The sequence below is a fragment of the Primulina tabacum genome, chromosome 10 (genome assembly GCF_025594145.1).
Source record: "Primulina tabacum isolate GXHZ01 chromosome 10, ASM2559414v2, whole genome shotgun sequence".
In the NCBI taxonomy this organism is placed as follows: Eukaryota; Viridiplantae; Streptophyta; class Magnoliopsida; order Lamiales; family Gesneriaceae; genus Primulina; species Primulina tabacum.
In genome coordinates, this window is record NC_134559.1 from 38316549 (window position 1) to 38329936 (window position 13388).

The 13388-nt window shown below is 41.8% G+C and overlaps 6 non-coding genes and 3 pseudogenes across 6 annotated transcripts; all 9 read right to left on the bottom strand.

Moving 5' to 3' along the window:
* Positions 1–780: 780 nt before the first annotated feature.
* LOC142511189 (5S ribosomal RNA) lies at positions 781–899 on the bottom strand (annotated as a pseudogene).
* A 681-nt stretch (positions 900–1580) lies between these two features.
* On the bottom strand, positions 1581–1698 carry LOC142511711 (5S ribosomal RNA; annotated as a pseudogene).
* A 637-nt stretch (positions 1699–2335) lies between these two features.
* On the bottom strand, positions 2336–2453 carry LOC142509468 (5S ribosomal RNA). Its single transcript, XR_012807640.1, has one exon. It is a non-coding gene; the product is annotated as a 5S ribosomal RNA (ribosomal RNA).
* A 684-nt stretch (positions 2454–3137) lies between these two features.
* Positions 3138–3256, bottom strand: LOC142507886 (5S ribosomal RNA). Its single transcript, XR_012806126.1, has one exon. It is a non-coding gene; the product is annotated as a 5S ribosomal RNA (ribosomal RNA).
* An 803-nt stretch (positions 3257–4059) lies between these two features.
* LOC142511833 (5S ribosomal RNA) lies at positions 4060–4176 on the bottom strand (annotated as a pseudogene).
* Positions 4177–4859: 683 nt separating this feature from the next.
* Positions 4860–4978, bottom strand: LOC142514578 (5S ribosomal RNA). Its single transcript, XR_012810466.1, has one exon. It is a non-coding gene; the product is annotated as a 5S ribosomal RNA (ribosomal RNA).
* An 804-nt stretch (positions 4979–5782) lies between these two features.
* Positions 5783–5901, bottom strand: LOC142509937 (5S ribosomal RNA). The gene has a single exon (XR_012808082.1). It is a non-coding gene; the product is annotated as a 5S ribosomal RNA (ribosomal RNA).
* An 805-nt stretch (positions 5902–6706) lies between these two features.
* Positions 6707–6825, bottom strand: LOC142509102 (5S ribosomal RNA). Its single transcript, XR_012807290.1, has one exon. It is a non-coding gene; the product is annotated as a 5S ribosomal RNA (ribosomal RNA).
* A 684-nt stretch (positions 6826–7509) lies between these two features.
* On the bottom strand, positions 7510–7628 carry LOC142514998 (5S ribosomal RNA). Its single transcript, XR_012810866.1, has one exon. It is a non-coding gene; the product is annotated as a 5S ribosomal RNA (ribosomal RNA).
* Positions 7629–13388: the final 5760 nt, after the last annotated feature.

Consider the following 13388-nt stretch of genomic DNA (forward strand, 5'->3'; position numbering starts at 1 on the left):
ATCTTTTGAGTACGTGTGGAGCGGGCGGCGAGGAACAACACGCGGCACTGCTCTCCCCCAATCAGAACCATGAAGTTAAGCTTTCTGGCGCGATGGCAGAGCTAGGATGGGTGGACCTCCCTGGGCAGTCCTCGTGTCGCGACCGTTTACGTAAAATATGGATAAAACAGTCGAAATAATTGTTTTTAATAAGTTAACCGTCTCCGGAGTAATCTGCGCAATACCCTTCCGTATAGAACTGGCTCACGATAACAAAAATCGCTAAATGTTCCCAGAAAATAGAAAAAAAAATAAGAAGAAGAAAATAACAAATGTAAAGCTATTATTATGTTTGGGATACGAAAAAATGGAACCAGAATCGAATTTGGAACTTCTTAAGCGGATTTCTCGAGGAAACGGAAGCTTAACAGAAGCGGAAAATGGCAAATTACAGAGTCTTAGAGAAAGAATTCGGCTAAACTCTCGTCAGCTCATTGTTGAGTAATGAGTCTCGTTCGTTTGCCCGTTTACAATCTAATTAGGCTAAAATTTTGTCCAAATCCGACAGTGCCTGAGCTACGTTGATTTCACATGTTTTATCTGGTCCTGATCGAGATTCAGATGATTTGAGCCGAAATTCGTCTGTCAACAAGTAATTAAAAATGGAAAAACGCGAAAAGGGGTGCAACACGAGGACTTCCTAGGGGGTAACCCATCCTAGTACTGCTCTCGCCCAAGCACGCTTAATTTCAGCCGAAAATCTTCTGTCAACAAGTAATCAAAAATAGAAAAACACGAAAAGGGATGCATCACGAGGACATTCAAGGGGGTTACCCATCCTAGTACTGCTCTCGCCGAAGCACGCTTAACTTCTGAGTACTGATGGGATCCGGTGCATTAGTGCTCGTATGATCGCACCCGACATTGAGTGGGATGTTTATTCTTATATCCCTCGAGTACGTGTGGAGCAGGCGGCCATGGACAACACGTGGCACTGCTCTCGCCCAATTAGAACCATGAAGTTAAGCGTTCTGGCGCGATGACAGAGCTAGGATGGGTGACCTCCCAGGGCATTCCTCGTGTCGCGACCGTTTACGTAACTTATGGCCAAAACAGTCGAAATAATTGTTTTTAATGAGTTAACCATCTCCTGAATAATCTGCGTCGTACCCTTCCGCACAAAACCGGCTCACGACAACAAAAATCGCTAAATGTTCCCAGAAAATAGAAAAAAAACAAGAAGAAAATAGCGAATGTAAAGCTATTATTATGCCTGGGATACGATAAAATGGAACCGGAATCGAATTTCAAGCTTCCTAAACGGATTTCAGGAGGAAACGGAAGCTTTACAGAAGCGGAAAATCGCAAATTTGAGGGTCTTAGAGAAGGAATTCGGCTAAAATCTTACCAGCTCATTGCAGAGTAATGAGTCTCTTTCATTTGCCCATTTACAATCAAATTAGGCTACAATTTTGTCCAAATCCGGCATTGCCCGAGCTACGTTGATTTCACATGTCTTATCTGGTCCCGATCGAGATTCAAATGATTTGAGCCGAAAATCGTCTGTCAACAAGTATTCAAAAATAGAAAAAACACGAAAAGGGGTGTAACACGAGGACTTCCCAGGGGTTACTCATCCTAGTACTGCTCTCGACTAAGCACGCTTAACTTCGGAGTTCTGATGGGATACGATGCATTAGTGCTGGTATGATCGCACCCGACATTAAGTGGGATGTTTATTCTTATATCCCTCGAGTACGTGTGGAGCGGGCAGCGATGGACAACACGTGGCACTATTCTCGTCCAATCAAAACCATGAAGTTAAGCGTTCTGGCGCGATGACAGAGCTAGGATGGGTGACCTCCCTGGGCATTCCTCGTGTCGCGACCGTTTACGTAAATTATGGCTAAAACAGTCGAAATAATTGTTTTTAATGAGTTAACCATCTCCAGAATAATCTGCGTCATACCCTTCCGCACAAAACCGGCTCACGACAACAAAAATCGCTAAATGTTCCTAGAAAATAGAAAAAAAAGAAGAAGAAAATGTAACCGTAATCGAATTTCAGACTTCCTAAATGGATTTCTCGAGGAAACGGAAGTTTAATAGAAGCGGAAATCGCAAATTTGAGGGTCTTTGAGAAGGAATTCGGCTAAAATCTTGCCAGCTCATTGCGGAGTAATAAGTCTCTTTCGTTTGCCCGTTTACAATCAAATTAGGCTACAATTTTGTCCAAATCCGACAGTGCCCGAGCTACGTTGATTTCACATGTCTTATCTGGTCCTGATCGAGATTCAAATAATTTGAGCCGAAAATCGTCTGTCAACAAGTAATCAAAAATAGAAAAACACGAAAAAGGGTGTAACACGAGGACTTCCCAGGGGTCACCCATCCTAGTACTACTCTCGCCTAAGCACGCTTAACTTCGTAGTTCTGATGGGATCCGCTGCTTTAGTGCTGGTATGATCGCAACCGACATTGAGTGGGATGTTTATTCTTATATTCCTCGAATACGTGTGGAGCAAGCGGCGATGGACAACACGCGGCACTGCTCTCTCCCAATCAGAACCGTCAAGTTAAGCGTTCTGGCGCGATGGCAGATCTAGGATGGGTGACCTCCCTGGGCAATCATCGTGTCGCGACCGTTTACGTAAATTATGGATAAAACAGTCGAAATAATTGTTTTTAATGTGTTAACCGTCTCCGGAGTAATCTGCGTCATACCATTCCGCACAGAACCGGCTCACGACAACAAAAATCGTTAAATGTTCCCAGAAAATAGAAAAAAAATAAAGAAGAAGAAAATAGCGAATGTAAACCTATTATTATGCCTACGATACGATAAAATGGAACATGAATCAAATTTCAAACGTCCTATGAGGATTTCTCGAGGAAACGGAAGTTCAACAGAAGCGGATGATCGCAAATTAGAGGGTCTTAGAGAAGGAATTCGGCTAAACTCTCGCCAGCTCATTGCGGAGTAAGGAGTCTCGTTCGTTTGCCCGTTTACAATAAAATTAGACTACAATTTTTTCCAAATCCGGCAGTGCCCGAGCCACGTTTATTTCACATGTTTTATCTGGTCCCGATGGAGATTCAAATGATTTGAGCCGAAAATCGTCTGTCAACAAGTAATCAAAAATAGAAAAACACGAAAATAGGTGCAACACGAGGACTTCCCAAGGGGTCACCCATCCTAGTACTGCTCTCGCCCAAGCATGCATAATTTCGAAGTTCTGATGGGATCCGGTGCATTAGTGCTGGTATGATCGCACCCGACATTGAGTGGGATGTTTATTCTTATATCCTTCGAGTACATGTGGAGCAGGCGGCGATGGACAACACGCGGCACTGCTCTCACCCAATCAGAACCATGAAGTTAAGCGTTCTGGCGCGATGGCAGAGCTAGGATGGGTGACCTCCCTGAGCAGTCCTCGTGTCGCGACCGTTTACGTAAATTAAGGCTAAAACAATCGAAATAATTGTTTTTAATGAGTTAACCGTCTCCAGAGCAATCTGCATCATACCCTTCCCCACAGAACCGGCTCACGACAACAAAAATCGCTAAATGTTCCCACAAAATAGAAAAAAAAATAAAAAAAAGAAAATAACGAATGTAAAGCTATTATTATGCCTGGGATACGATAAAATGGAACCAGAATCGAATTTCAAACTTCCTAAGCGGATTTCTCGAGGAAACGGAAGTTTAACAGAAGCGGATAATTGAAAATTAGAGGGTCTTAGAGAAAGAATTCGGCTAAACTCTCGCTAGCTCATTGCGGAGTAATGAGTCTCGTTCGTTTGCCCGTTTATAATCTAATTAGGCTACAATTTTGTCCAAATCCGGCAGTGCCCATGCTACGTTGATTTAACATGTTTTATCTGGTCCTGATCGAGATTCAGATTATTTGAGACGAAATTTGTCTATCAACAAGTAATTAAAAATGGAAAAACACGAAAAGGGGTGCAACACGAGGACTTCCTAGGGGGTCACCCATCCTAGTACTGCTCTCGTCCAAGCACGCTTAACTTCAGCCGAAAATCGTCTGTCAACAAGTATTCAAAAATAGAAAAACACATAGGGTTCATTACGAGGACATCCCAGGGGGTCTCCCATCCTAGTACTGCTCTCGCCCAAGCACGCTTAACTTCGGAGTTCTAATGATCCGGTGCATTAGGGCTGGTATGATCGCACCCGACATTGAGTGGGATGTTTATTCTTGTATCCCTCGAGTACGTGTGGAGCGGGCGGCGATGGACAACATGCGGCACTGCTCTCGCCCAATCAGAACCACGAAGTTAAGCGTTCTGGAGCGATGACAGAGCTAGGATGGGTGACCTCCCTTTGCATTTCTTGTGACGCGACCGTTTACGTAAATTATGGCTAAAACAGTCGAAATAATTGTTTTGAATGAGTTAACCATCTCCAGAATAATCTGCGTCATACCCTTCCGCACAGAACCGGCTCACGACAACAATAATCGCTAAATGTTCCCAGAAAATAGAAAAAAAATAAAAAGAAGAAAATAGCGAATGTAAAGCTATTATTATGCCGAGGTTACGATAAAATGGAACAGGAATCAAATTTCAAACTTCCTATGAGGATTTCTCGAGGAAACGAAAGTTTAACAGAAGCCGAAAATCGCAAATTAGAGGGTCTTAGAGAAGCAATTCGGCTAAACTCTCGCCAGCTCCTTGCGGAGTAAGGAGTTTCGTTCCTTTGCCCGTTTACAATCAAATTAGACTACAATTTTTTCTAAATCCGGCAGTGCCCGAGCCACGTTGATTTCACATGTTTTATCTGGTCCCGATCGAGATTGAGATGATTTGAGCCGAAAATCGTCTGTCAACAAGTAATCAAAAATAGAAAAACACGAAAAGTGGTGCAACACGAGGACTTCCCAGAGGGTCACCAATCCTAGTACTGCTCTCGCCCAAGCACGCTTAACTTCGGAGTTCTGATGGGATCCGGTGCATTAGTGCTGGTATGATCGCACCCGACATTGAGTGGGATGTTTATTCTTATATCCTTCGACTACATGTGGAGCGGGCGGCGATGGGCAGCACGCGGCACTATTCTCGCCCAATCAAAACCATGAAGTTAAGCGTTCTGGCGCGATGGCAGAGCTAGGATGGGTGACCTCCCTGAGCAGTCCTCGTGTCGCGACCGTTTACGTAAATTAAGGCTAAAACAATCGAAATAATTGTTTTTAATGAGTTAACCGTCTCCATAGTAATCTGCATCATACCCTTCCGCACAGAACCGGCTCACGACAACAAAAATCGCTAAATGTTCCAAGAAAATAGGAAAAAAATAAGAAGAAGAAAATAACGAATGTAAAGCTATTATTATACCTGGGATACGATAAAATGGAACCAGAATCTAATTTCAAACTTCCTAAGCGGATTTCTCGAGGAAACGGAAGTTTAACAGAAGCGGAAAATTGCAAATTAGAGGGTCTTAAAGAAAGAATTCGGCTAAACTCTCGCTAGCTCATTGCGGAGTAACGAGTCTCGTTCGTTTTCTCGTTTACAATCTAATTAGGCTACAATTTTGTCCAAATCCGGCAGTGCCCGTGCTACATTGATATCACATGTTTTATCTGGTCCTGATCGAGATTCAGATGATTTGAGCCGAAATTCGTTTGTCAACAAGTAATTAAAAATGGAAAAACACGAAAAGGGGTGCAAAACGAGGAATTCCTAGGGGGTCACCCATCCTAGTACTGCTCTCGTCCAAGCACGCTTAACTTCAGCCGAAAATCATCTGTCAACAAGTAATCAAAAATAGAAAACACGAAAAAGGGTGAAACACGAGGACTTCCCAGGGGGACACCCATCCTAGTACTGCTCTCGCCTAGGCAGGCTTAACTTCGGAGTTCTGATGGGGTCCGATGCATTAGTGCTAGTATGATCGCATCCGACATTTAGTGGGATGTTTATTCTTATATCCTTCGAGTACATGTGGAGCGGGCGGCGATGGACAACACGCGGCACTGCTCTCGCCCAATCAGAACCATGAAGTTAAGCGTTCTGGCGCGATGACAGAGCTAGGATGGGTGACCTCCCTGGGAAGTCCTCGTGTCGCGACAATTTTTGTAAATTATGTATAAAACAGTCGAAATAATTGTTTTTAATGAGTTAACCATCTCCGGAGTAATATGCGTCATACCCTTCCGCACGAAACCTGCTCAAGACAACAAAAATCGCTAAATGTTCCCAGAAAATAGAAAAGAAAATTATAAGAAGAAAATAGCGAATGTAAAGCTATTATTAAGCCTGGGATACGATAAAATGGAAACGGAATCGAATTTCGAACTTCCTAAGCGGATTTCTCGAGGAAACGGAAGCTTAACAGAAGCGAAAAATTGCAAATTAGAGGCTCTTAGAGAAAGAATTCGGCTAAACTCTCGTCAGCTCATTGCGGAGTAATGATTCTCGTTCCTTTGCCCGTTTACAATCTAGTTAGGCTACAATTTTGTCCAAATCCGGCAGTACCCGAGCTACGTTGATTTCACATGTTTTATCTGTTCCTGCTCGAGATTCAGATGATCCGAGCCGAAATTCGTCGGTCAACAAGCATTAAAAATGAAAAAACACGAAAAGGGGTGCAACACGAGGACTTCCTAGGGGGTCACCCATCCTAGTACTGTTCTCGCCCAAGCACGCTTAACTTCAGCCAAAAATCGTCTGTCAACAAGTAATCAAAAATATAAAAACACGAAAAAGGGTGCATCACGAGGACATCCCAGGGGGTCACCCATCTTAGTACTGCTCTCGCCCAAGAACACTTAACTTCGGAGTTCTGATGGGATCCGGTGCATTTTAACTGGTATGATAGCACCCGACATTGAGTGGGATGTTTAATTTTATATCCCTCGAGTACGTGTGGAGCGGGCGGCGATGGAAAACATGCGGCACTGCACTCGCACAATCAGAACCACGAAGTTAAGCGTTCTGGCGCGATGACCGAGCTAGGATGGGTGACCTCCCTAGGCATTCCTCGTGTCGCGACCGTTTACGTAAATTATGGCTAAAACAGTCGAAATAATTGTTTTTAATGAGTTAACCATCTCCAGAATAATCTGCATCATACCCTTCCACACAAAACCGGCTCACGACAATAAAAATCGCTAAATGTTCCTGGAAAATAGAAAAAAAAATAAAAAGAAGAAAATAGCGAATGTAAAGCTATTATTATGCCTAAGATACGATAAAATGGAACAGGAATCAAATTTCAAACTTCCTATGAGTATTTCTCGAGGAAACGAAAGTTTATAAGAAGCGGAAAATCGCAAATTAGAGCGTCATAGAGAAGGAATTCGGATAAACTCTCGCCAGCTCATTGCGGAGTAAGGAATCTCGTTCGTTTGCCCGTTTACAATCATATTAGACTAAAATTTTTTCCAATTCCGGCAGTGCCTGAGCAACGTTGATTTCAGATGTTTTATCTGGTCTCGATCGAAATTCAGATGATTTGAGCCGAAAATCGTCTGTCAACAAGTAATCAAAAATAGAAAAACACAAAAAGGGGTGCAACACGAGGACTTTCCAGGGGGTAGCCCATCCTAGCACTGCTCTCGCCCAAGCACGCTTAACTTCGGAGTTCTGATGGGATCCGGTGCATTAGTGCTGGTATGATCGCACCCGACATTGAGTGGGATGTTTATTCTTATATCCTTCGAGTACATGTGGAGCGGGCGGCGATGGACAACACGCGGCACTGCTCTCGCCCAATCAGAACAATGAAGTTAACCGTTCTGGCGCGATGGCAGAGCTAGGATGGGTGACCTCCCTGAGCAGTCCTTGTGTCGCGATCGTTTACGTAAATTAAGGCTAAAACAATCGAAATAATTATTTTTAAGGAGTTAACCGTCTCCAGAGTAATCTGCATCATACCCTTCAGAACAGAACCGGCTCACGACAACAAAAATCGCTAAATGTTAGCAGAAAATAGAAAAAAAATAAGAAGAAGAAAATAACGAATGTAAAGCTATTATTATGCCTCGGATATGATAAAATAGAACCAAAACGAATTTCAAACTTCCTAAGCGGATTTCTCGAGGAAACGGAAGTTCAACAGAAGCGGAAAATTGCAAATTAGAGGGTTTTAGAGAAAGAATTCGGCTAAACTCTCGCTAGCTCATTGCGGAGTAATGAGTCTCGTTCGTTTGCCCGTTTACAATCTAATTAGGCAACAATTTTGTCCAAATCAGGGTGTGGGGGATCGGACGCTAATCATGTTTCTTAATCATCATTGGGACTAATTAATCAATTATAAAACAGGGTCTAAATTTTTTTTAAAATGCGGAACGTAAGGAAAGAAAACGTATATAGATCTCAGTATAAAAGTACAAGTCCTGTACCACATACATTTATTCAACTAAGGTTTAACAGCTAATATCAAGTGTCCAACCCTATCTCTAATCCAAGTCCGGAGCCTCCACTCTAATCACGATCTTTCCTCATCTCCTCGACCTTGAGCCTGTCCCACCTGTTGTCATGCACACATACAAAACAAGACAACAGCCGGATAACTCCGGTGAGAATAAATCCCAGTATAAACAATGTAAAAATGCAATCATATAAAAACATATACAAAAGCATATAACAAATATCATTCACATGCAGCCAATCAACAAACATGTATGATATCAAAACTGTAAATCAACTAGTCGTATCAGACTTGACTCAAACAACGCGTCGTCTCAGACTTGACTCATTCCTAATCTAGGGATCCAGGTTTTGAATATTGATAATTATATCGAATCTCAGTCGATAGGAATGACCCAACCCTAAACAGCATCGATATAATTCCTATATCCAGTGTCTGGGCGAAACAGCCACAGAATTGACGAATCAGTCAAGGATTAAGCGAATCAGCCAATAATTAGACGAATAAGTCAGGGACTAGGCGAATCATCCGATGACTAGGCGAATCAGCCAGTAGCTAGGCAACTCGGCCGATAGCTAGACGAATCAGTCTATGACTAAACGAATCAGTAGTCAAAACATGCAGTGGCTATAAATCAATAGACTACAAACATCAATCTCATTAACTACAAATATCAATGCAGTAAACTAGGTATGTGATTTATGGAAACTCGAGTCAAACCTCACTCGAGTTGTGCAATCCCAGCTCAACATTAATTTATACCTTTCTTTCTGTCACTCTGACTCTGTTAAAGTCTCGAACTCAAAGCCTGACAATATCAATCTGGCAATAACAATATCGAGGAGTATAATATCAATACATTACTCCAATCAAATCTGTTCTGCTCAATACTCAATCTAATTCACTATCGATGGCATAACGGTACAATATCGGTATACCCAACAATACCATATTAGTCAGATATCACTTCCAATATCTCATAATCGATAACAATTCAATTCTGATATCAAATCGACTCCAAAACTACTCCGAAAATCATAACAATTTCATATGATATCTGTTCTCCAGTCCGGTTTCGATTATACAATGTCTAATATCGCAAGAACATCATATATGAATCATATCCGATTCCTTCAACATCATAATTTCAAATCATACAAAACGTAGCAAAACTTACGTCCAGTTGAAGCCTGCGTCGATAAGAACACAGCACTGAAGTCGGATTCAAAATCGGACGGGCGGAACGTTCACAAATCACAAATCTATACGCTAAAAGGCGTAAGGATTTCTTAGAGAAATCCTCGACTCTTCCTGCTAAATTCTGAAGAAGGAAACATATATATATATATATATATATATATATCTCATGCATGTAAAGATATGTGTCCCATTCTCCCTGATTTTCAGTCGGCGCTCGGGCGGTTATAAACTACCGCTCGGGCGCCGAACACTCTGCCCGGTACTCGGCTTGTTATCCATTGGCACTCGGGCGGTAATTTTCTACCGCTCGGGCGCCACAGGTTCTGCCCGAATGGTATTCTTATTGAACACTGGCGCTCGGGCGGTCATTTCCTACCGCTCGGGCGCCAACATTTCTGTCCAAACATTGTACTTTTCATATGTTTTGCCCAATCTGGTCTCGAAATGGCCCGGCTATAATCACCTCAATTCTTAATCAATAATCTTAGATTAACAGAATCAAAATCTCGGGCATTACATTTCTCCCCCCCAAGATTTGATTTCGTCCCCGAAATCACAGGCAATCAAATTAGATATCAGAAAGAAATGTATAGCAGAAGCTGAATCAAATTACTCACATCAGTGAAATAACTCAGGAAATCTCTGTCTCATATCACACTCGGTTTCCCAAGAAGCTTTATCGATGTCATGACGACTCCACTGAATCTTCACAAGTGGAATAGTCTTCGTTCTGAGCTACTTTTCTTTACGATCAATAATCTGAATCGGTTTTTCGAAATAGCTCAATGTCTCATTCAATTCAACTTCGTCTGGTTGAATCATATGTGAAGTATCTTGCATGTACTTCTGCCATAAAACTACATGAGAGACATCATGTATTCCGGATAATGAAAGCGGTAAAGTGAGTCGATAGGCTCGATCTCCTATCTTCTCAAGAATCTCATACGGCCCAATCTATCGTGGAGACAACTCCCCTTTCTTGCCAAATCGGACAATTCATCTGAAAGGTGAAATTTTCAAAAATACTCGGTTTCCAGCCTCAAATACCAACGGTCGTCGTCGGACATTGGCATATTTGGCTTGTCTGTCTTGGGCTGCCTTCATTTTCTTCTGAATCAGCTTCATTTTTTCAGTCATATCTCTGATCATGCTAGGTCGATATCAGGAACCTCAGAGATATCATCCCAATAAAGAGGGGATCAACATTTCATTTCGTACAACGCTTCGAAAGAAGTCATTTCAATACTTGTCTGATAGCTGTGGTTGTACGATAATTCACAAATGACAATAAATCATGTCAACTAGTGCTAAAATCAAGCACTACAGTTCTTGGATATTCTCCAGTATCCGGATAGTTTGCTCCGACTATCCGTCAATCTATAGACGATAGGTGAAGGAGTTTATAATATATTCTGCCAAAAATACAAAATCAACCGAAAATCATGGTATGATATAGTCAATTTTGGCATTCAATGCAGTCTAATCACTCTTCTGACATAACTCTTGATCGTCTGATCTTATCTGTACATCATCCTGTACACCTAATATATGCATATTCAAGCATTCTATCAATTATAATCATAATCACATCGCATCACAGTCTTAGGAAAATTTCGATAGTTTCGTCACCAATCCATAGAAATGTACTCTCATTTCTATTTAAGTATCAATAATCGGTATAACCCATCTCCTGGTTTCTATATTTCTGTCTTTATCTGTAGGTAATTAGACATTCCAGTACAAACTCTGTCACATCTACTCTCATTTGTTTCTATCAACATCTTTTCAACTATCAAAATGCATACTGAATAAGTTATTGCACACTGTCTGGCAATATTTATCATTTTAAATTCGGAACATTTGGAACAACAGATTGGTTATTCATATACAAGGCAGTATTACTTACCTGATTCAAACCCAGATTCAAAACAACAGCAAGCTTCAATCAGATTCAAAACAACAGCAAGCTTCAATCAGATTCAAAACATCACTCATCGGTACTGATCTACTAAACTCATAAACCGCAAATGTTTGACACTGATATCCACCTCGGCCAACTAATTCCGGTTTAACTCTGCTAAATTCAACAGATATATCATCTTCAGATATAACACATCCTGAATGTAATCTGTCTCAATCAGGATGCAATCTGTTTCTGATATCAAATCAAGGCTAAAATCAATCTCTCTGATTGGAATCGAATCAGAAGTCTTATCGGGGAAAACATTATTAACTTTCTTATCATTGGTAAATCAGCCAATGATAGACTCAACTTCAGTAAATCAACCGAATACATAAGGAGTCCCTCTGTTCCTTTCTGTAATAATCGAGTTATATATAGTACGAATTATCAAAGGAATTCTCAATCTAGAATCCTTATCGTACAATATTCATCCCTTGGCCATCTCAGGTTCGATTTTCACCATCTTCTGGAACTAATCTAGGGTAGCTCTGTACTTGGTCAGCATATCAATATCAGTAATGCAGTCTCAAAACCAGACAACACTAGTACAATACAAGCTACCACACGATCTAACTCAATCTCATTCTCATCCTACTATAGTATACGATATTTTACAGAATTCACTGATATAAAAACTCTCCCCAACTAGTCAAGAGATACACTACAGTAGAATAAAGCTTCAACAGGCAATGCATGACTCTATGCAAATCGTTCAGAAATAAACATATGGGAAGCATCCGTATTTATCAATACAAAAGCAGGATAACTACATCAAGAACAGTTACCTGCAACATCATCATCTGGTGCTTCCTGAGCCTGCTCCTCAGTCAAAGCAAATACTCTGGCCTGCTGTCTAGGAGGCTGGCCAACTGTCTGACTTCCTCCTGGCCTCTGCTGTGACTGAGATGGTGCTGGCTGAAATGAAGGAACAGCAGCTGATCGTCTACTCCACTGTGCCGCTGATCCAGATGATTCGGCTCTCTGGGATCCTTGAGAACCCTTCTGTGGACACACTCTGGCAAAATGTCCCTGTTGTTTGCAGAAGTGGCAACTACCAAGTACTCCTTGGCATTGCTCAGTGGAATGTCTCCCTCCACAATTTCCGCAGTAAACGCCGGTATAACTCTGTTCGGAACCATTGGAGCTAGCAGAACTGCCGCCAGACTTCTTAAACTGCTTTCCTCTAGCCTTCAGAAAATCTTTCTTTCTACCACTGCTACTGTCACTCTCAAATCGGGGAGGTGGTTGCTGTGGTCTCGATTCTAGGGGAACAGATGCAGCTCCTCTCTGCCTTATCAGGCCCGCTTCAGCGCCCTTTGCTCTATTCATGGCATCAGCAAATTTATTCGGTCGCCCTGTGTTCACCAATGTAAATATATCGGGATTCAAGCCATTGATGAACTGATCAGCAACGGCTTCGTCATTTCCAGCCACATGGGGAGCAAACTTCAATAAGGTAGAGAACTTGGTCACATATTCTTCAATGTTCAGCTGACCCTGTCTCAAATTGGCAAATTCCGCCCCCTTATCTTTTCTGTACGACACTGGGAAAAATCTCTGATAAAACTCAGTTTTAAATACATACCAAGTAATAGTCGTACCCCGATGCTCCAAGGCCTTCTTCATCGTAATCCACCAGTTCTTTGCAACATCAAGCAACTGGTGCCCAATCAATTTAATTCGGCGCTCATCACTGTACTCCAGTGAATCAAACAGCATCTCAATGTTATCTAACCAACTTTCACACTCAACTGATGTCTCAGTACCCTTCAGTGTCGGTGGTTTGAACGACTGAAACCTTTTCAATAATGTCTCCATTGGAGTGGCTGTAACATCCATTGGAGGATTCGA